General features: G+C 37.6%; 1 long non-coding RNA gene across 1 annotated transcript; it reads right to left on the reverse strand.

Annotated features, from left to right (window-relative positions):
• Positions 1–525: 525 nt before the first annotated feature.
• On the reverse strand, positions 526–8,714 carry LOC144431184 (uncharacterized). The gene is made up of 2 exons (XR_013479857.1): positions 8,417–8,714; positions 526–1,087 (listed from the first exon to the last, which is right to left on the reverse strand). It is a non-coding gene; the product is annotated as an uncharacterized LOC144431184 (long non-coding RNA).
• Between the last annotated feature and the right edge of the window lie 14,017 nt (positions 8,715–22,731).

The following is a 22,731-nucleotide window of genomic DNA, read 5'->3' on the forward strand; positions in this document are numbered from 1 at the left end:
ACGCTATCTATAAAATAGGCTATAGGTGGAGCCACGCTTCATCGGTGGATAAGATGCTGCACCACAAATCACGTATTAGATCAATCATATTCATGACTCTTTCGAAATCGGTAACTGGGGTTGAGTGCGGTCACGGGAGCACAACCCCTGATGTGGCAGCAATTCTTCGTACAACGTCAATCCAATGATTCGTTCAGGCGAAGTCCTCATTTAAATTTCCTCTTGTTGTTCAGATATTGGTTGGTCAAAAAAGACGCTTCACTACTTTGATACTAATTTGCGATATCCCTCATCAATTTATGCGATGAATTGTTTTCACGACCCATATAAATCTTTCAATTTGTCAACTATGTGTTTGACATACATATATTTTCGAGATAAAACGTTACTCAACTTGTGGTTTATTAATTTTGATATTGCTATGTAGTCGTTTCTCGTTTTCGTTTAATGTTATGAGCATTTCTCTTTTTATTCATTTATTTCAAAGCATAGTAAAATGTTTGAAAATAATATTCTTTCGGAAAATATACTGATGAGCGGTAGTTTATAATACGATGAGAAGAATATATGTGGATAATTCCGTAAGCATCGAAATCTTTGGGATCCATATTTCTTACTTTAACTTTTTTTAAATCTTCAATTTCAAGAGGCGCTAATTTCGGAATAAATTTTATTTTATTACTGAATTATATTTAGCCCCTTTTATTCTCCAAAGAACCTGAAACTTTACAACTGTGAAGTACACATTGAAAATGTGCAGATATATACGAGTACATAGGAGAGGATTGTAAACAAAGCTAAGAAATCATGAAGTATTATTGGAAACGTCATTTCCTATCCCGTCGGATATCTATATGGAATGACTCACATCAGCCGATATGATCCTGGAAGTGTTGCTGGCGGAAGGTTGTATAAACTGCAAAATAATTATGTTGATATGCAGCCTATTTGTATTAGTGTATATAACTGTGCATGGCTATAGATGCCCATAGTCAATCAACCTCGTTCATTCATGACAAATGTGGTTTGACACCAAAGAAGAATGTGGACTGGTCGGAGGCAAGTTTTGTATTCAAGTCTTTGTGACCTGAAGAGTTAAGACATTGAAATGAAAACTTTGATTAAAGCGATATATTGTATTAAATATATAAGTTAAAATAATGAAATACTTCGAAAAGAAAAAGCGAAATACAGAGTGACCTAAGAAACAAATCCCTTAAATTTCTTAGTTACTTCTTCGAAATTCGAGAAAATTTATCTAATTTTGTTTACAAAAATTTTTGCTGAAACCACTAATCATCTCAATCATCGACGTCGTTCAAATAATATCCAGCACTTCGCTAGCACCGTCACATAATATTTCATATTCACCGTTTGATATTCGTTTCCATATTCGTCCGGAACATTTCGTACGCAAATGGCTACACATGCCGCGCACTGGGTGTGGCATTCTCTGAAAGACTTCCCGATGTGCCCCTGTAAACGATATTTTTGTTATTGACATGCCCAGGTAGCAGAAAGTGCGCTTCAGCATAAAACCAATGGACCAAGACAATTTTGCGCAGCGTATACAGGTCTGTCTCCAACATCATGAAGATAGTTTAGCTTATAAAACACATTCTAGAATCTAGAGCAATGGGTCTCAACCTTTTTTCTTTCGTGGCACATTTTCGCTGTACAATAATTTTGTAGCCCACTAACTTTTTCATGCTGGGGAAAAACTTCACGAAAAACATGGATTTTTTTCTGCGAAAATTGACACTTTCCTTTTAATAATAATTAGGTAAAAATAACCACCCTGTAACAAAAAACAGCATCATCCATTGCTACAACCATCAAATTTAATTAACTTTATCAGCAACAGCAATTTTTAATAGGTTGTGGCTCACCTCAAAATGTTCCTGTGGACCAGCTATGGCTCACTGGTTGAAAACCAGTGTTCTAGGGAGAGAATAACGTTTGTGCAAAGCGTCTTAGACTACTGTAACGTTCTGGTATAATCATACACAAACAGAAGTCCAAGGGTAAACAATGTTTAATAAACTTACTTCATTTTCGTACAAGTATGTGTTCTCGTTGCAATATGGTGCTGCAATGCGTGCTCAATCTCACAATCATTGAAACTATGGGAATTTGATAATTCTGGGTGATAACAAAAATATATCTTAATTGATATTCGATAATATTTAACTTTTTTTCAATAGATTTCATCGTTAGATTGGTATCTTTCGTATCTTTAGGGCACAAAAGCATATCGATTGTACAGATAAATAAATTTTGGGTGTACCCTGCGAAGCACATTAATTAAGTGAATTTCACCTGCTATTTCTTTTTGAGTAGATATTGAGAAACACTGTTTTAGTAAGCTTAATATAAAATGAATCTGAAGCAGCTTCATAATTGTATTTTGACAAGCAGTCTATTACACGTTATTTATATTTTCAAACATATATCTGAGCCTAAAGAATTCGTGGTCGCACTTTTCAAAACCAAGGAAACAGCAACATATCGAGGAATTCGTGAGTTCTCAGTTGTTAAACACTACCCGATTTCTTAGTTGTAAATTGGAACTATTTCTATAAATACAGAAGACGCAGATCATAGAGAAGCCGACTCTCGAGTTTCTTCTCACGTCCATGACACAGCAACTGCGCAGGAAGTTATCAGGTGTTAGTAAGCAGTAAGCAGGTGTTATTTTCAAAAGAAATCCATCAGGATTTCACGGCGATTAAGTTTTACAAACTTATAGTTATCATGAGGCATTTCAAATAAGTACACAAATTATATACATGTTCGAAAGCAGCAGACAGGGGTAGCTGAAGAATGAGCTTTTTTCGTGAATACAGCATTGCGTGGAAATAAGTATATATGTGAAAATGTGGTATTGGGCCAACGGACGAGATACTAGAATATTCGATTTATTAAAAAAGTAACTATGCACTGGAATCCATTTTAGCAAAAAAGCAATATCTGATATCTAATACACCAAGCAACGCATTAGAAAACGAGGGCAGTTTTGAAAAATAACATTTTATAATCTGATTGATTCAATATTTTTATATAGTGTGACTTCGATTGTGATCGCTATGGTCGTAACACAACCGTTTGTATAATCCATGTGTGTACGGTTACAGTTGAATCTATTGAAAATGGCGACCCGGAGATCATGGTTGCAACCGACTATTCAACATACATCGTTTGCATTGATTGTAATATTTTTGAAGGTAATTTGTTTATGATTTGGAAATGGCAAGAAACGAATTAGCTTTTTATTCATACACAACCGTAAGTTTATGAAAACGAGTAAAGCATCTTATTTGTAAATTAACTGTTTCAAGTTACAGCAAATGCGTTAACTGTGATCGAGGTATAACTTTGAAATGTGGTTTTGAGTATTGTGCTGCCAGGGAAATCAGACAAGCACAAGAGAACAGCTGCCATATTCATCTATTGTTACGTAAAATGGTATCGCACTTATTGTCGATTATTTCATACAAATATCAAACATGTCTTATTTTAAATTACAATGTCAATAAAAGCATAGTTAATATCTTGCAGGGATTCAGTGGATCGGAGTATATACACCAACACCATATCCATCAGCAAAAGACCTTTTTGACATTAGGAATGCTTTGATTGGTTTAAAGGCCATTTCACCTCTAGATAATTCTCAATGCTCAGATGTTATGAGTGCTTTCGACATCTCAACGAAATAATGCAACAACGCAAATATTATATTATCTGACGGTTATTAGGACTTATAATTATCTACTCATTTTATTACAGAATAATGTAACAAATATATATTCAGACGTAGTCTAAGAAACTTTGCTTTCGACAGGCCTGGGAAGCATTATTTTCATCGTTTGTATAATCTGATGCGATCGCTTAATTGTGGAAGTGGAAATAAGTTGAGAGCCAACAAACGAAAGTCGAGAACTCGGGAGAAATAACAAAATTCGTCGCAATACCACGGGAACGCTAATTATTGCTTTACATATTATCAGTGATTCGCTATATCACAATCCGAAACATATTGAACATAATTGCTTTTGGGTCACCGATTTTAATGCTCGTTCGATATACATTGTTTAGAATAGCCCGCTCTCCATATTTCAAAGAATTTGATTCTATTCAATTATCTAGGAATTTTGATTTACATAAAGTCGATGAAGTTTTCAAGTATGAATTTTGACCATGAAATTTTAAGGGACACTGAGGGAAAAGTGTGCGAAATGAACTAGAAAGTTCTTTACTATATGTAAACAGCAATGTTCTAGGTGTATAGGGTCCCATAATAATCGGGACTAAATTTGAAAAAATGAATAAATTTAATAAAGTTGCTCTGGCTGCTGCTATTGACCATCTAGGTTAGGGTCGTCCAACCCGTGGCCCGCCGAAAGTTTTCGAGTGGCCCGCGCGGCATTATTCGAATCCCAATGTCTTTCACAAATCTGAGCCCTTATTGGAACCGCTAATGAAAAAATTGTCGTTCAAACGCGCGAGAAGCATCACCTAGCTATCGAAAGCTTCTTTTATGTCCATTTATGGTCGTTATTGCTAGTGAGACATGTTTAAATTTATTTTTATCTTCTGTCATGTATTTCAATCTGTTTTCCTCTTTTTTTTTTTCTGTGAAGCTAGAAAAGGCAGTTTTGTGACCTCAATATTTGACAGCATTTACTTCTACGAGCAATTTTTTTCACGGATGAGCCAAGTAAAATCCCCCGTGAGACACTGGGTGAGTTACTAATCGTCCTAAGCGTAAGGAACAGGCGCGCCAACGCATCTCTGATTACTCTGTATAAGTTCGCAGGTTCGAATCCCATGCGGGGATAGTTTTGTGCAAGAGAATTGCTGGACTCCTCGCCGCCTTAGGGTGATTCACGTAATCGCTGATCGGATACGCCTTCCTCCACTAGTTTTTTTTTTTATCAATTCTAAAAAAAACATCATGTTTTAAAACAAAGGCTTGTTTTAAAACATCATCATTTTTCTGTATTCTTTGTACTTTTCATTGAAAAACCCCCTGCATCGCCGCTAAACTACGTCAGAACGTTGCGTTCGAACAGCTGCATACGCTGCCGGAATTATAATTTCAAAAATGTAAGTAAAAATTCTTGTTTTGACTTTTATTTTTATTGCGTACATTTATCGCCAGGGTGGTATCTACACTAAAGTCATAAGATTTTACCCGGAATGTTTATCCGAGATACCAGAGAGACATTTTGAGACGAAAAATCATGAAACTTAGCTCACGAGCCTACTACAAAATTGATTGGGGGAAAGGCAGCCTTCGACAAAGCGAGTGCGTTACGATAATGAAGAATAAACTTACACCGGCGGCAATCTACTGATTTAAACGATGAGACGCGCTAGCCTAGGGCCCAGGGCTACTTAACTATTTTTACCGAAGGTCCGCATACAAAACTTCAAAAATATTTTCCAGAAATTATATTTCGGCATCTTTAAACACGCTATTCCTCGGCCGACCAATGAATATTAGCTAATCAAAATTGTTTGTTACGGCGTTATAGTTCTTTTCATATATATTTTTAAATCTATAAAAGTTTTGTAAAGATAATTTTAAAAGTGGGGCTAATGATTCAAAATGAAGAATTATGCGCGGTCCGAATCGAATACTCGAAAGGGCCGGATTCGGACCGCGGTCCGCCAGTTGAGTAGCCCTGGCCTAGGCTATGCTAATTGTAAGAGTCCTCTGATGCAAAGACGCTACAACTAATCTGTTATAACGCCATAATAAGGATTTCGAGTTTATATATTGACATTTTTCTCATAAAATAAAGGCATTATTACAGTTAATTAATTCTGTTCGGTTAATTTATGCTTTGCATACTTTGTTCTTAAGGTTGAACAAACTAAAATCATATTTCAATTTTCGCAAGGTGTTTTCGTCGCAAGGTCGACACTTGAGACATTTTGACAAAACAGGCAAAAAAAAAAAACTTGATTTAAAACAATTGTTTTAAAACAATTCTCTTTGAACATATCCCTAACATCCACCTTCAAGTCCATGGTACCGAGGACAAATAACTAACTAATCCCATACCCTCTTTCTTTTAGAATAGTAACGTAGATTTTGGCAGGCCTGGAACGCATTGTTTTTAGCTTTTGTATGATCTGATGCGATCGCTTCATTGTGGAAGTGGGAATAATTGAAAGCCATCAAATGAAAGTCGAGCACTCGTAAATACCTTTGGATCACCGATTTTATTGTTCGTTTGATATACTCTGTTTAAAATACTTTTAATATTTACTATCTATTTTGAAGGTAGGTTACCACGGAAAATTTATTTTCAAGAATTTGATTCTATTTAATTATACATGACTTTCGGTTTACGAAAGATCGGCTAAGTTTTCAGGAAATGAGGGGTTTTTGAGGAACACTGAGGAAAAGTGTGCGAAATGAACTAGAAAGTGTCTTACTATAAGTAAACAGCAAAGTTCTAGGTTAAATATCGGGTCCTGTAGTAACCAGGAACAAATTGAAGAAATGGATTTATTTAAAGAAGTTGCCTTGACTGCTGCTGTTGTTAACCATCGAAGTTTTAAGCCAATGTGCCTCAACTCTTCATTGGTGAGAAAAATGACGCATCCCAAAACAAGTTTGAGACCAGTCATATTTATAACTCTTGATATTGGTCATGAAGCTTAATAACAGTACAGGGAGCGCCAACCCAAATGTTGTACCGATACTCCATCCAGCGGCAATTAAGTGAATAGTTCAAGTAATGCTCTAATTTCTAATCGTTGTTCTATTTGGATTAAAAAGGGCCCTTCACCCCTTTGATTATAATCTGAACCAGACCTTGTAATATCTTTCATCAAATTATGCGAGGAATTGTTTTTACGACCTATATATAAATATACAACTTTTAATATTAGGTCCACAATATATATTTCCATACAAAGATGTCTGACATGAAACGTTACTAAACTTGAGATATATGAACATTGACAGCTTTTATCCTGAACGTTATTGACATCGTTATGAATTAATTTAGTCCGAAGAAATGAGTAAATATATATATTATGGTTAAAATAAAATTAGCTTCGGGAATGAAACAAAATTTTTCTCCTTCGTGACTGAGTTTTCCTTTAATTTATATCCGTGCCAATTGTATACCGTTATAATATCAAAAACTTGCTGCGTGTTATCGTTGTTTTTATTTGATTTTATGAGCATTACGCTTTTTTATATTCATACAAAGCTATTGAAATATCTAGAATAATCAAATTCGTTTGCGAAATTTTTTGTCAAAATATCTGAACTATTTCAGTTGAACATTGATTTCAAAAATATTAAATCTTCAAATTTGAAGTCTCCCTGTTCTTTAGACGATTATGCTGATTAATTGCTTTTTTTAAGGGCATACTTCGTTGAATTTTGACAGACTGACCCATTGTGCCCCGGGTCTGACCGAATGTGCCCCACAGGTGGGTACAGTGGGACACTTGACAGACTTTTTCCAAAGCAATTTGGTAGTAAGATGTGTGTCGCAAAAGAATTTCTTAGTCGCTGAATAAAAACTACATTTACCCACTATGTATTAGACCCGCCAACTTAACTTTTAATCACCAGGTGTACCCAAACAAAACGTTGTAGCTCATGATTAACTTTAATATCAAGTCTCTCATCAACAAGTTCCAGTCAGTCATTTGCTTAATTTGTTATACAAAATATCGAGTTAAAATAATCTCAAAATGAACCAAGACCAAGAAGAGCCGGAACTCGGGCACAATGGAGAGTAAATTGCCTCTCCCCTCAACTTGTCGTTATTCAGTGATAATGCATCTATCGATCCAAACTTTTCGACAACTAGTTTTGCATTGTATTTCGCAAATTCGAGTCTAGTCCGTATACAGTCACCAAATCAGTGGGCACTTTGTCTATGATTCATGTTTTTTGAAGAGAAATGATAACAGTTCGATGATTGAAATCTATCCAGCTTGGTGTTTCTCAAATACCGATGAGCCGATTATACAGTGCCTTTTATTTATTTTCAAAAATATCACATTGCTCACTTGTACGTATTGTGCTATAAAATCTAATCTATTACCTAATCGATTCCCCTACTAGTTTGAATCCGTTTTATGGTGGCCATCCGTAATTACCCGTTGCATATTCATTTATATATAGATGAGGTTTAGAACATCAATATTTTCTTAGATATTTGTACCAGTGTATGGACAATTGTTACATTGATGACAAAATAAGTTTAATGACGACACTAGGGATGATAATCTGTAATATCTTTCAAATTTTGAACAAACATATATATTCATATTAAATCAGGAGAAATTGTAGGCGTTTCTGGATATTGAGATGTGACGTTAAAACAAAGTAAGGCCAGATATATTTGAATAAGAGAAAATGGTTTGCGAAACATCTAACCTTCCATATAATTCCGTTTGGTACCCATGTCTTTCAGTTGCGTTTCGTTCTTCATATATAGCAGAAGGAAATGAAAAGTTTTGACTTTCGGATTCCGGTTCTTCTTTGAACGACATTTTTTGTCTTTGAAGTTGTCTTTTTCTAAAGCTTCCGGTTTTTGAATGTATACTACCATCACGATTGGTGACCACACGGGTTTGTTGTTGTATAGATGTTATAGATTCCGTTTTAACATATTATAGTAATTAGACGTATTGATGTACAGCCTATTTCTAAACTGCTCTCTGTGTCCTAAAGTACCACTAAGAACGGGTATATAAATGAACATCTTCCATCACTCAATGCTGTATGCATCAGATGAATGCTCGACCAAATTTAACTTTCGACCGATATATTTTGAAACAATATGAGCTAAGAGGTCACTGATGACACACTTTTTTTTATATAACCACGAATTTTTCTATAATTGCATTTACGTGGTTTTTAAATTGTAGGTGAATTTTTCGATAAGCAAAATATATAAAGTAATACACATTTTATCCAATAAAACAATATTCTTTTCTTTTATTCGCAAATTTTTCAAAGGTATTTGCTATTATACTGTATATATATTACGTTGTCAAGTTTAGGGAAATTTTAGGTATAGTCATAACATAAGGTGATTATTAGTCACTACTCAGCTACATTCAAAAGGCGGTAGACATAAACGGTAAAGTGTTGAAGGTACCGACTAGGTATTTTTCATATGTTAGTACTCTAGATATAAACTCTGCATAAGTAACAATTTAATTAGTATATATGTATATGTCAAAACATATTTAAACTTCACCTGCTGTGTACCAGTATATCATAATCCTAATTGTTCATTAAAACACAAAAAGACACAGATCTTTGAAAAAGTATGGCTTTTAATAGACTAATACTCAAAAATCTGAATTCGGGTAAATTGAAAATGATTTAAAAATAAAAATTAAATTCCGAATCAGACAATAAAATTATTTGTAATAAGCATTAGGCTGGACGAAATAACTGAAATAACAAATTTACTCGAACGGTGTGTATTTGGCAGCAGAACCTTCTATCTCTAACTTAAACTCATTTATAAACCAATATGTTGGTTTGTTTATTCATCATATTCTTTCAAGATAAACTCAATCTACGCATTGACCTGGAATGTCTTATGCGACTTATAACTTCGTACTTGTTCTCACTTCCTTATGCACTTCAAAGTAACTTCTTTGGATTATCTTATAACTTTAAAGAATTTCTGCAACAACAAACGTTTCATTTCGACATTCCGGCACGGCTTATTTGAAATTCACTTACGACTCGCAACAATCCTTTATTCGCTCAGTTTCTACCTTTTCATATGGTTTTGACCTCGCAACCAAATGGCTTTACATTCAATAACTCAAACCTATAGACAGTGTTTTGCAATGGCGGCGCGTGGTCATTTTGACAACCGGGGCAAGCTACTGCGGGACCAAGTCACCCCCATCTACGGGGACAGGATGAGCGCTGTAAGTTATCCCATCATTTTATGGGTATAAAAACCATTCCATCGGTAACAACCAATCGGCAAAGGCCACAATTTTTAACGATAAGAAAGTGTCTTTAAAACCGGTCCAAGACAAGGGATTAATAAATATAGACATAGTTTATTTTGAAACCTCTTTCAAAAGGAAAGGCAATATTTACCCAGATAAATACAATGACATATTAACAGAAACTTCGGGAAAGCAGACAAAACCTAAAATAAGGTTTAAAACGTTACTATGAAAAAAGGAAAGATAATGCAAAGATAAGGACATGCGTCGCTCACTCATAGATATATATGCTGCTGGACTTCTACTGCTTGAACATATATGCAACACGCCGCGGTTTCTTGGAAGCAAAATGCTCAATAACGCGCTGATTAAAGTCATGCATCCCAGAAATAACGTCTCTGTGAATGGATAAAACAGCCAAGGAATTTAATCTATCTTGCTTCATTGTGTTTCTGAGATACGTTTTAATACGCTTCAGCGTGCTGAATGTTCGCTCTGCGTCGGCGGAAGAAATAGGCGTCGTCAAAATGATGTCCAGAAATTTTGCAGACGCCGCAAAGGTAGTTACTAGAGTGTTATCTATGAGGAACCCATAGAGCGCGCAAGTTGATGTGAAGTTCAAAAAAGTTTGATTGGTGTATATACTTCGCAATTCATTTTCCAATTTACCCACGTTTATCACGGGGTAAAATTTGGAGACAGTAGCCAACAAATGGATGGGAAATTGACGTGCAAATTTTGAAAAATTTTGGTGTTCATCAAAGAGAACGCGGCAAGGTGTTCAGTGCGCAGACGATCGCCTATTTGATTCACCAGAATGTCACAGCATTCCTTTGCAGACAAAATCAAACGCTGCGTTGTTTGCCCGCGGCGTGAAGAAGCACTCAATGTGTCGTCGTATTTTATTGTTTCCAGGATACGAGATACAGCATCGCAGAAGTCTGAAATACACGACTGCACAGACACTCCATCCATTAGCCTTGACTGCAATGCGCCGTATAATACATCCACGTGATAGAATATTGTGGAGAAAAAATGAAAACTCGCCATCTTCTAGCAGACGCTTTAGACCAGCCACCTCATTCACAGAGCGTTCGTCCCAAACCGGAGAGCTCTGAATGCCATTGAAACACTCAATGAGCTCAGACCTAATTTCGGACACGCCCTGCACCACGCGTGATTGAAAGTTCCAACGTGTTGGTGCACAAGCTGGGAGACGGCGGCTACATATCTGGCGAAGGAGGTCAGAGTGCTTCGGCGAAACGGAAAAAAATGAAGAAAAACCCCGAAACATTTGCAAAAAATATACGGACGAGAGGGGTATCAAGACACATATTTTTAATAACGAGGTTAAATTGGTGTGCATAACAATGTAAAAAATGCGCATGAGGAAAATCTTCTTTTATATAAACTTGAACACCATGTTTCGACCCACTCATGACTGCCGCGCCGTCATAAGTTTGAGCTATCAATTTTGACTTCGCGTTGTAAGGCTGTAACACTTCTTTCAGTACAGCCGATATCCCGCAAGCCGTGCGATCAACGATTGGTACAAAGCTGTGAAATCTCTCGGTAGGTTTACCATCTTTCACAAACCGAAAAATCACAGCCAGTTGGGAAACGCACGTGATGTCAGTTGTCTCGTCAGACTGAATCGAAAGGAACTGGCAATTCTCAATTTCCAGAGCCAAATGTTGTAAATAAATTTTATACATTGAGTCGAGCAAATCATTTTGGATATCCTTAGATGTCCCTTTCGAATCAGTTGCGGCATCAAGATGATCTCTCAATACTGTATCTAGGGATGCGGTGTATTCCACCATAACCAAAAATTCCCCTCTATTAGAAGAGCCAGCCCGTTCATCGTGCCCACGGAGAGACAGCTCGTGACAACCAATGAACTTCAAAACATCTATCAATCGACCGAGAACATGGCGGTTTTTCTCGACGTTTTGGTTGTGCCGACGAATAGAAACTGCGCGTCCTTCATCCAACTGTGCTGCAATATTAACATTTCCGAATGTTCGGTATTTTACTGCATTGTCCAGATGCTTCATAGAAGATTGATGATCCCTGGCACGCTCGGAAAGATGTTTAAGAGCTCTAAGACCAAATTTACACCAACGTGAGTCACGGGCAGTAGCAAAAAGTAGGCAATAAAAACAAAAAAGTGCATTTTTGTCCTCGCTGTAACACAACCATTCGTGTTTTTTATACCAAGTTTCTGCGCAGAATGTACGCCGACGCTTTCCTTCGTCATGGGATTGTTCCAGTGAACAATTTTTTGGTTGATAAGGCCCAAGACGTTGTGCCTCTAATTTTTGTTCCAGCGGCAGCTGCGAAAACGGAGTGCGAAGTAGTGCATCAACCTTATTCATTATGAAGTCTAAGGCTAAGAAATGCAAAGCCGGAAAGAAGTGAGGAGCTCAAAAGGAATGTGAAAAATCGAAAGCAAATGGACTAAAGGTCTCTAACTGATTCAAATAGCGAAACAAGCGACAAAAACGAAGGCGAGGAAACTATCAACTCTTCAAGCAACCAACTACGAGAAGGAATGCGTGAATATGTCAACACGTTGTTGTAAGGGACGTCGGCATTATGTCGTCATAATTTCGGGGCTAGCCCCGATCGGCCCCGATGATTTAGTAAAAGAAACAGAAAACAAACGAGACAAACGCGGCGAGTGGAAGATAAAAGAGAGAATACGATATACAATGAGCAACCGGGGCAATATCGGCGTCGCCCCGTCGACGTTCGGCGAAGGCTTTGCGAGCGAAAAATGAACCATGTCGGGAGAATATGGCTAGTGTGGTGATCGTACATTTGAACCCATGTACATTTGAACCCATGCGTGTATCCACGGGTTCAATTTATATGCGGGTGCTAAAACCCATGGGTTAGGGTTAGTATGGGTTTAACTATCCGTGAAACAAAAAAAATTCCATAGGTGCAATAGCATACAGGTGCAATTGTCATGGGTTCAAATGTACGTGGGTTCAAATGTAATGGAACCGGCTAGTGTAGACAGTCTGTGCAACCGATATTGAGGTATTTTTCGAATATTTTTTATTATACCGAAAAAACAACCAGGGCATTGCCCCGGTTGGCCCTATTGACGCGCCGCCACTGGTTTTGATATGTAAGGCCGATGAAAATACTTGTTTTTTAAACTCCAAGCAATTGCAGGTTTCTTGCTTTGTTGGTCATAATAATTTGTCTATGACATGAAAGGTAAGGTGATCACGAGCAGAGGTAAAATAAATTTAGCATGGTTTACGTTATTCATGCATCAAAACTTGTATACTCCACGCTTGATAAATAGTAAAAAGATATCACCTATAGGGAAGTTGATTAAGACGTGGGTTTCTTCGTGTTGTAATCAAATTGTTACAGGCTCATATTTAAATTTACTTTCCGGTCGTTGCTAATATACATAAACCGACAACACAGTTGCATCATAGGTACAGTTTTGAAGACAAAAAGTTATAGTAGGGAATACAGAATTACCGCAAGCACAATTACCTAAACAATGTAGACCGAATGGTCATTTCGCGGTTATCCTGTCCATTCTGAGCAAAGTCATGAATATGTATGTATATATTTTAAATTTTGCTTTGACTTTGTTGTGCGCGTTTGCCTGCATGGATAGCTACTAAAAACGATTTGATTGATTGATTGAATTATTCGTGATTATTTTAAGTTGCAGTTTTTTTTCGTGATGATTTGGATAATTTAGGTCATTTAAGAAATCATACAGCACGAATAATAATTTTAATTTCAAAATAACGTAACACACGCATTTATTAACAGGTTCTGTGGTATTAACCATCCATGAGAACATGTAACCTATTTTAATAGATTCAAATCCCGTTTACTAAGACCATTCAGAAAAATGTAAAATGCCATAAAGGTCCTAGAATAGATCCTCGGCTCTAGCTCCCTGAAGGCAACACGGCTTTCGCCACCTACTCAATCAATGTATGTCGCTGAAACATTTATATATATATGACTTACTATATTCCTTGTCCACGGTGTTAGTAATCAAGCAGAAGACTGCGTTTGAGTAGAGTTGTAGCTCATTATATGTTAACCGAAGAAAAATATCACTGGGCAACTGTATTTTACTAAGTAGCCTATGTGTTTCAGATAACGAAGAAATTTCGTCTTTTAATCGTGGGTTTACATTATTAAAATAGTGTTTTTACCAATCAAAATCATATCAGAATTAAATGAATATATCGATTTAGAGGCTGTATTTTTTTTATAAACAAAGCCAGTCCTCGCGAGCCAAAGTGATCAAAATATCGCGAGTTTACTTACTTTAAATTTAATAAACAACCAGAGTTTACCGTTCTAATCAGACTATTATTATGTTGCATGGGTGGCGTTCTTGTAAAGAAGATATATAAAGCCTTCAGTTATTTTAAAGTTAATTCCCGAGAATTACCGTTGTATTTTGCGCATCTCGCGTTTATTGTCGCTTTAAATTATATTCTTTCGTGACAGATATTACTTGAAATTAAACCAGACACTGTGTGATGGGCAAGGAAATACATTTCCGCCGTGTTCTCTTATGTCACCTTTCTTGCGACACTCATTTTATTACAAATTGTTATATTGAGTAATTTAAAAACTTGCAGCGTGAGCAAGCTTAGTGACATCGTCAAATACCAACCAAGTCAGTCTAAGTTGGTATTTCGAGACCTAGCTAAAAAAAAACTGGATTACGCGTCGTTAAGTCGGCTCTGCGTTTCACTGTCACATGGCTGACGTTTGTAAACAGAAGAGTGTTTTTACTAAAATAAAGGCCCAAAACGTTAGAAAAAAGGTCCGATTTTCGGGATCTCAACCCAAGTTGGAATATCTAAAAAAAAACTCAAAAACGTTCCTTCATTAGATACAAATATACGCTAAAATTGTTCTGTGAGCCGCACGGAATGTATCAGCATGACAGAGTTTGAACCACCCTGGTCTACCTTATCAAAAAACTCCCGACTTTGCTGACCAATATATCGTTGAAATGCGATCGTGGAACCGCCACATAGTGTAAATAGTTCATTGGTCCAATTGTTGAGGAGAATAGAACTTTTTTCAAAACAAAAATTCAGCAACAAGGTGAATACTAGAAAGAAAAAACAAGAACAATTTAAGAAAACGACTCATAGGCCATTTCGTGTCCAATAAATAGGTTTCAGTGTTTATTTTTAGTAAAGAAGGTTAATATGATACTTGAAGACAAAAAATAAGCGAACATTTTGAAGTTTGAGTCGTCTGGTAAACTCGTAATATTTTAATTAATACCGATAAACTATATAAAATTATGCTCTAAAATTTCTGTGGTGCCCCTCTTTGCTTGGTGCCCTAAGCACGTGCTTATATTGTTTAATGGTTAATCCGGCGCTGCTTAGAGGTAATGTCACATTCAAATCATTTAAAGTATTCCTGGCGCCAAGAAGATCTTCCGCTGTTGAATATATGATGTTGGTATATGCACTCCGATTCATCGAATACCTGATAAATTTGAGATTATGTTATAAATAGCGTTGTATTTCGAAAATAATTATCATAGTGAATATTGGTATGAACTAATCACGGCGCCACGGTTTCAGTTTTGAGACCCTGTTTTACACACTTTGAAGTTATTTCATTTTATAGGATTATGGCATCATTTATTTTGTGCTGAAAAAGTACTATAGTTTTATTTTATTTAATGCGCTTGATGTTTCCTGAAGCGGTTACTTAATAAATGAGATCTTCGCCCAAGTTCCTAAACTTGCGGTTGTATGCAAAGTAAAAGTTAATTTGTTTTCTGCACCTGTTACACTTCAAAAATTACCTTCAAATTTATTACAATCAACAGTCAGGATAAATGCTGAATAATCTGATGCAAACACGATCTTCGTGTTGCCATTTTCATAGGACTCAGCTGTGATAATAAACATATAATTCAAACAAATGTTTGTGTTACAAGTGGTCACAGTCGAAAGTAATTGTTTACTTACAGTATACAAATATTGAAGGGATTACATCATAAACAAGAGAGCTATGCTCAAATATATAGACACGTTACGCTGAAATTCACTGTGGTACGGTACGGTAACTTACCAGCAGGCTTGACCACGGAACCTGTTCGTTGATCAAGTGATCGATATATGTTTGCGGAATCGCCACATGGTGGCAAAGTCTGATGACGTCATAGCTAAAAATAAAAATGAATCTCATAAAGCTCACAGGAATATTTGAAATTAATAAAAGTGATAGCCTTCTAGAAAAAAATTCCATCTTTAACTACTGAAAATTTCAAAGCAATCGGTCCAGTAATCAAAGAGTAAAGCGACTTTTTAAAAACATGTCAAAGAACAAGAACAGGAACAATAAGAACAACGACTATATTGCGGAAACTGGCTGTAATCCAATCACAATGTTTGGTTGCATTAAAAAGTACTCCTATTATAGCGTTACAAACCCAGTGTAACGAAATGTCTTTACATATTATACATTATAGAAAATGTCTACATTACAAATGTAGCATGATTCCTCATGACAGCGAAATTACAGCACAATTATTCAAACAGTCGTGGGAAAAATATTTTCCTGATAAACCATCCTTTGCAACGTTTAATATAAAAACAACCAACAGCTTTTTTACCGACTTCTCTGTTGCAAAAGATGTCAATTTCAAGATTTCTTCCTGGATAATAAAGCCACCTCATTTGGGGTAGGTGCTGCATATTATGTGCCTCAAGCGAAAGTAGAGAAAAAACTGAAATTACATCATAAAAAGTATTAATATTCCGTGGCGAAAAAAGTTTGGGAAGTGCTAGCTTAGGGTAGGGATAGTGGGAGGAAGCCGCCAGCAATCCTCTGGTACTAAATTATTCTCTATTGGATTTGAACCTGCCAATCCAAGCGGGGTAATCTTAGGTTAGAAATCAAGCGTAGTCTCAAGGCATAGCACGATGCGACACTCAACGCGAACGTAGTCAACTGCAGTGTACTGGCTGACATAGATACTAAACACATTAATATACGTCTATACCCTTACGCTGGATGACGAAATCTCAGGATTGTTCTTTATGGCCGTACATACCTGTATCATGATCGCTTTTTACCAAGAGGTCTACTGTAGAGACAGACTCAAAGTGCTTCATGCAGAACTAGAGTCTCCGCGAACTAATTGTTTACTCAAAATGGCATTAATAAAATTTAAGAAGCAGCAAATACATCCGAGTTATTAAATAGAGTAATTTCAAATCACTCATTAATATTAAGTAACAATTTGTTTTTGTTACGTTCTTATTGTGGGGCTCCGTAAATAACAGTCTACCTCTTCACGAGCTTCATAACACTAAATATGTGAATCAGTCGTTCTCGTCGGTATGCTCTTGTCCTGAGCAGTCAATTACCGTATTAACTTCACATGGAACCGTGATAAATGCTGTTGCTGATGTTATGTCTCTGCCGTTTGGTTTGGGCGGAGAAATTACCTTTACAGTAGGCCAGGGGTACTCAACTGGCGGACCGCGGTCCGAATCCGGACCTTTCGAGTATTGGATTTGGACCGCACCTAATTATTTATTTTGGATCATTAGCCCCACTTTTTGAATTTCCTATCATAAAATGACTTTCATAGTTTTGAATATATAGGAAAAGAAATATAGCACCATAATAAACAATTTTAATATGCTACTAATCATTAGTCGGTCGAGGAAATGCTCGTTTAAAGATGCCGAAATATCAGTTCTGGAAAGACCGGACCCAAATAATTTTGAAGTTTTGTTTGCGGACCGGCACGTTATTGTATGAAAACGTTCTTGACTGCGAAAGTCAATGAGCTAAGATTTGTACGTCAATTTAGAGAATGCATTGATATAACGCTAAACACGCCGTTATTCTTTCATTGGGTGGAAGGAAGGTTACATTTTTGATGACATCCACGTGCGCGTTTACTCGACAAATATAAACAGACGAATATAATGGAAATGCTGGATTCTTTGTATTAAGCTCCCGTCACTGATGCAAAAATGTGAGATCTGAGATAAACGGTTCCATTACATTTGAACCCGTGTACATTTGAACCCACGTACATTTGAACCACGTACATTTGAACCCACGGCAATCGCACCTGCATACTATTGCACCAATGGAAATTTTTTTGTTTTACGGATATTTGAACCCATACTCACCCTAATCCATGGGTTTTAGCACCCGCATATAGATTGAACCCGCGGATATACACATGGGTTCAAATGTACATGGTTCAAATGTACATGGGTTCAAATGTAGGGGAAAGTGGGGAAGGTCGGGACACTTTTTTTCTTTTTCATATTTTGAGTCCTTTATTCTGCACATTCAGATGACTTTGCGATATTAATGCAGAGAGAGGGGTAAATGTAGTTTTTATTCAGCGACTAAGAAATTCCCTTCCGACACACAACTTACCACCAAAATGCTTTTAAAAACGTTTGTCAAGTGTTCCACTGTACCCAACTTGTGGGGCACATTCGGACAGACCCTGGGGCACAATGGGTCATTCTGTAAAAATTCAACGAAGTATGCCCTTAAAAACAAGCAATCAATCAGCATAATCGTCTAAAGAACAGGAAGACCTCAAATTTGAAGATTTGGGATTTCTAAAATCAATGTTCAACCGAAATATTTCAGATATTTCACCAAAAAATTCCCTTACAAATTAAATTATTTTCTAATCCGAATCTAAATCTGGAAATATTTTTGATTCTCGAATACATTTTATATTGGACCATGAGTCGAAAGATACCATAATGTTACATAAAAATATAACGCATCTCTAGGTCTCTAAGCACTTTTTGTATCAAACACTGTCGAATTGTGTCATGTAGGGCATGTCCCACTGAACTCCGGTCCATTATTCCCCATAATCAACAAATATCTTCAGATCATCCCACGGCGAAATTCGGAAGGCACATCCACTCGACAACGTTATAAATATTTCACTGTGGACTATAGCTGAAATATATCAGACGGTGGTTTGTCACGTTGAAAAGGCTAAGTTAGAAAAAAGAAAAAACTGGAACGGTAAAATTTGAGTTTCAACCCCCCAAAACCAATTTCACCTCAAAGCTTGCGTCGCTCTACCCGTCCACTGTTCGTTTGCGGGGACGGTGGGTGGGCCATTTCTCTAGTAAATGTACAAAAATGAAGTAAATTTATTAAACATTGTTTACCCATGAACTAGCAATGAATGGATTGAAATCGTATTTTTGAGTTGCTCTTTCAGCACTTAGGAATATCGCAATGTTTCGTTGTTACGGGAGAGTTTGCAGTTATGAAGCCAATTATATTTGATACCTTCATATCGAAATCGGTCTATGCATAAATGTTTCAGTGATTTCTAGATGCAGTGATTGGACAAATATCGGCCGACTCAGTAAAATGATCAAACTTTCATTCAAGGGTTTATTTCAGGGGTCGGCAAACTACGGCCCGCGGGCCGCATTCGGCCCGCGACGCTTCACTGAATTATATTAACAAAACAGCTTTACTGACGAATATATTCTTTACGTGACAAAATTTGTTTTGAGAAACTAAATTATACTATAACCTAACAAGTATATAATTCACAATCACTCGTTTAATGAGCCTATAATTGATTATAATTAGAGAAATGGCAACAGAACGTGAAAAAGTAGATGCTGAGCTCAAATGGTTTAATGACGCTGATAATTATCAGTCTTCGCGCACTGCTTAAAATTTCTGGGTGAAAAATGTGATTCATTGGCCATTCCTTTGGTTTTTAACTTTCCAAAATACGTGCTACCCGCCAATGACTTGCAACTTTCAATTTTGGCCCGCAAACGACAAAAGTTTGCCGACCTCTGGTTTACACTTTAGAGCCAGTGAAGTTATACAGTCATCCCAACACAAATCCTCGACCCACTGCCTTATCTCCCTCGACTTTCCTATTCTCGATCCCCTGCCCTGTTTCCCTCGCCCAACTGCTCCACCTCCCTCAACCTTCCTATCCTCGACCCACCGCCCTATCTCTCTCAACCGTCCTATCCTCGACCCACTGTCCTATTTCCCCCAAACTTCCTATCCCCTTCAACCTCGTCCCAAAATTGAGCTTATCTTATCTGCAACGTAATGAAGTTGCAAAGAAAGCAGTTAGTACGTAAATATTTGGCATCGCTTTTACTATAAAATGTTGAAGAAAAATACTTTATACGGACCAGAGCACTATTGCTTATTTCGGATCAGCATCATATTTGTCACAAGACTCACGACATGGCCAATTATTAAGGGCATAAAACGGCCTGTTAAAATTTAGAAAACTGTTATTCCCAAAAAATATCCATCAGTAGCCCAATTAGTAAAACACTTTTAAACTGCCAATTAAGGTTATTGTTTAATATTTGAGATTCCAGCCTACATATACGAATGCTGTCAATCATGTTTTGTCGACGTACGATTGAATCATCTCATTGGCATACACGACCAGTATAACCCATGGAAGTTGGTCGCAAGTTAGTAAAGTTCAGTGTGGCGATCGGGTCGTGAATAAAGCTCCGTTAGGTCAGGTACCGAATAGTATAGCACCGTAGGTCAAAGATAGGTAAGTTGTGGCAGATAGGGCAGTGGGTCCGAGGATAGGTAGGTTGATGGAGATAGGACAGTAGGTCGAAAAAAGAGAGGTTGAGGGAGATAAAGCGGTGGTTCGAGGATTTGAAAGTTGGGGAGACAGAGCAGTGGGTCGAGGATAGGAAGGTTGAGGGAGCTAGGGCAGTGGGTCGAGGATAGGAAAGTTGTGGGAGGTCGAGCAGTGGGCTGAGTATAAATAGGTAAGTAGATGAAGATAGGGCAGTGGGTCGAGGACAGTTTTTTAAGTGTCAATAACGGAGTAATTTTGGCCTGCAAACGACAAAAGTTTGCCGACCTCTGGTTTAGACTTCAGAGCCAGTGACGTTAAACAGTCATCCCAACACAAATCCGCGACCACTGTGCCCTTTCTCTCTCCACTTTCCTATTCTCGATCGTCTGCCCTGTCTCCCTGGCCCAACTGCTCCACCGCCCTATCTCCCCCAACCGTCCTATACTCGACCCACTGTCCTATTTCACCCAAACTCCTATCCCCTTCAACCTCTTTATCCTGGACTCATTGCCATATCTCCCTCAACTTTTTTTTCCTCTATCCACTGCACTATCTGCCTCAAATTTCCCACCCTCGACCCACTGTCGAACTTCCATCAACTTACTTATCTTCGACCCACGACGCTACACCACTCGGCCCCTAACCTAACGGCGCTACAATCACGACTAGATCGTCAAAAAACACTGTACTATCTTGCGACCAACTTCCATGTGTTATACTGGTCGAGTATGCCGATGAGATGATTCAATCGTACTTCGCCAAATATGATTGACGGCATTCGTAATCGTAGGCTGGAATCTCAATTGGTAATCAATAACCATAATGAGTGGCTTAAAAATGTGCTACTAATTAAGCTACTGATGGCGTCGGGTTTGAGGTGACTGTTTTTTAAAATTTTGAAAGGCCATTCGATATCGACATGCCTGAGTTCATTTTCCGAAACTCATTCAATGTCGCTTGTATCTCCGTTCAAGGCAAAACGATGAGGAAATAATAAAATATTTGCACGCTTAGTCATTTTCAACGAATGCTCTGCCATATTCTGTTGTATATACAAATTTCTTTTACGTGACTGAGAAGGCTGAAAAGTCAAAAACAGTCAAAAATATAAGTCGCTCAGTGAGTGTAATCCCTTCCAAACTATTTTAGAGCCATGAAATGTTTTGTCGTAGCTAGCATTGCCAACTGCCCTTTAATTCAGCGCATAGTCTCAAAATTAAGCTTATCTTATCTGCAACTTAATGAAGTTGCAAAGAACGCAGTTAGTACGTAATCTTTGGCATCGCTTTTACTATAAAATGTTGAAGAAAAAAACTTTATACGGATCAGCATCATATTGTCACAAGACTCACGACATGGCCAATTATTAAGGGCATAAAACGGCCTGTTAGAATTTAGAAAACTGTTATTCCCAACAAAAAACCATCAGTAGCCCAATTAGTAAAACATTTTTAAAATGCCAATTAAGGTTATTGTTTAATATTTGAGATTCCAGCCTACATATACGAATGCTGTCAATCATGTTTTGTCGGCGTACGATTGAATCATCTCATTGGCATACACGACCAGTGTAACCCATGGAAGTTGGTCGCAAGATAGTAAAGTTCAGTGTGGCGATCGGGTCGTGAATAAAGCGCCGTTAGGTCAGGTACCGAATAGTATAGCACCGTAGGTCAAAGATAGGTAAGTTGTGAGAGATAGGGCAGTGGGTTCGAAGATAGGTAGGTTGAGGGAGATAGGGCAGTAGGTTGAAATGAGTGAAATTGAGGAAGATAAAGCGGTGGTTCGAGGATGCGAAAGTTGGGGGAGGTATAGCAGTGGATCGCGGGTAGGAAGGTTGAAGAAGCTAGGGCAGTGGGTCGAGGATAGGAAAGTTGAGGGAGGTCGGGCAGTGGGTCGAGTATACGTAAGTAGATGGAGATACAGCGGTGGTTCGAGGATGTGAAAGTTGAGGGAGGTCGGATACGGCAGTAATTTTGGCCCGCAAACAACGCAAGTTTGCCGGCCTCTGGTGTAGACTTCAGAGCCGGTGAAGTTACTGCCCTTTCTCCCTCCACTTTCCTATTCTCGATCCTCTGCCCTGTCTTCCTCGACCAACTGCTCCACCTTCCTATCCTCGACCCACCGCCCTATATCCC

The sequence above is a fragment of the Styela clava genome, chromosome 13 (assembly GCF_964204865.1).
Source record: "Styela clava chromosome 13, kaStyClav1.hap1.2, whole genome shotgun sequence".
Classification (NCBI taxonomy): Eukaryota; Metazoa; Chordata; class Ascidiacea; order Stolidobranchia; family Styelidae; genus Styela; species Styela clava.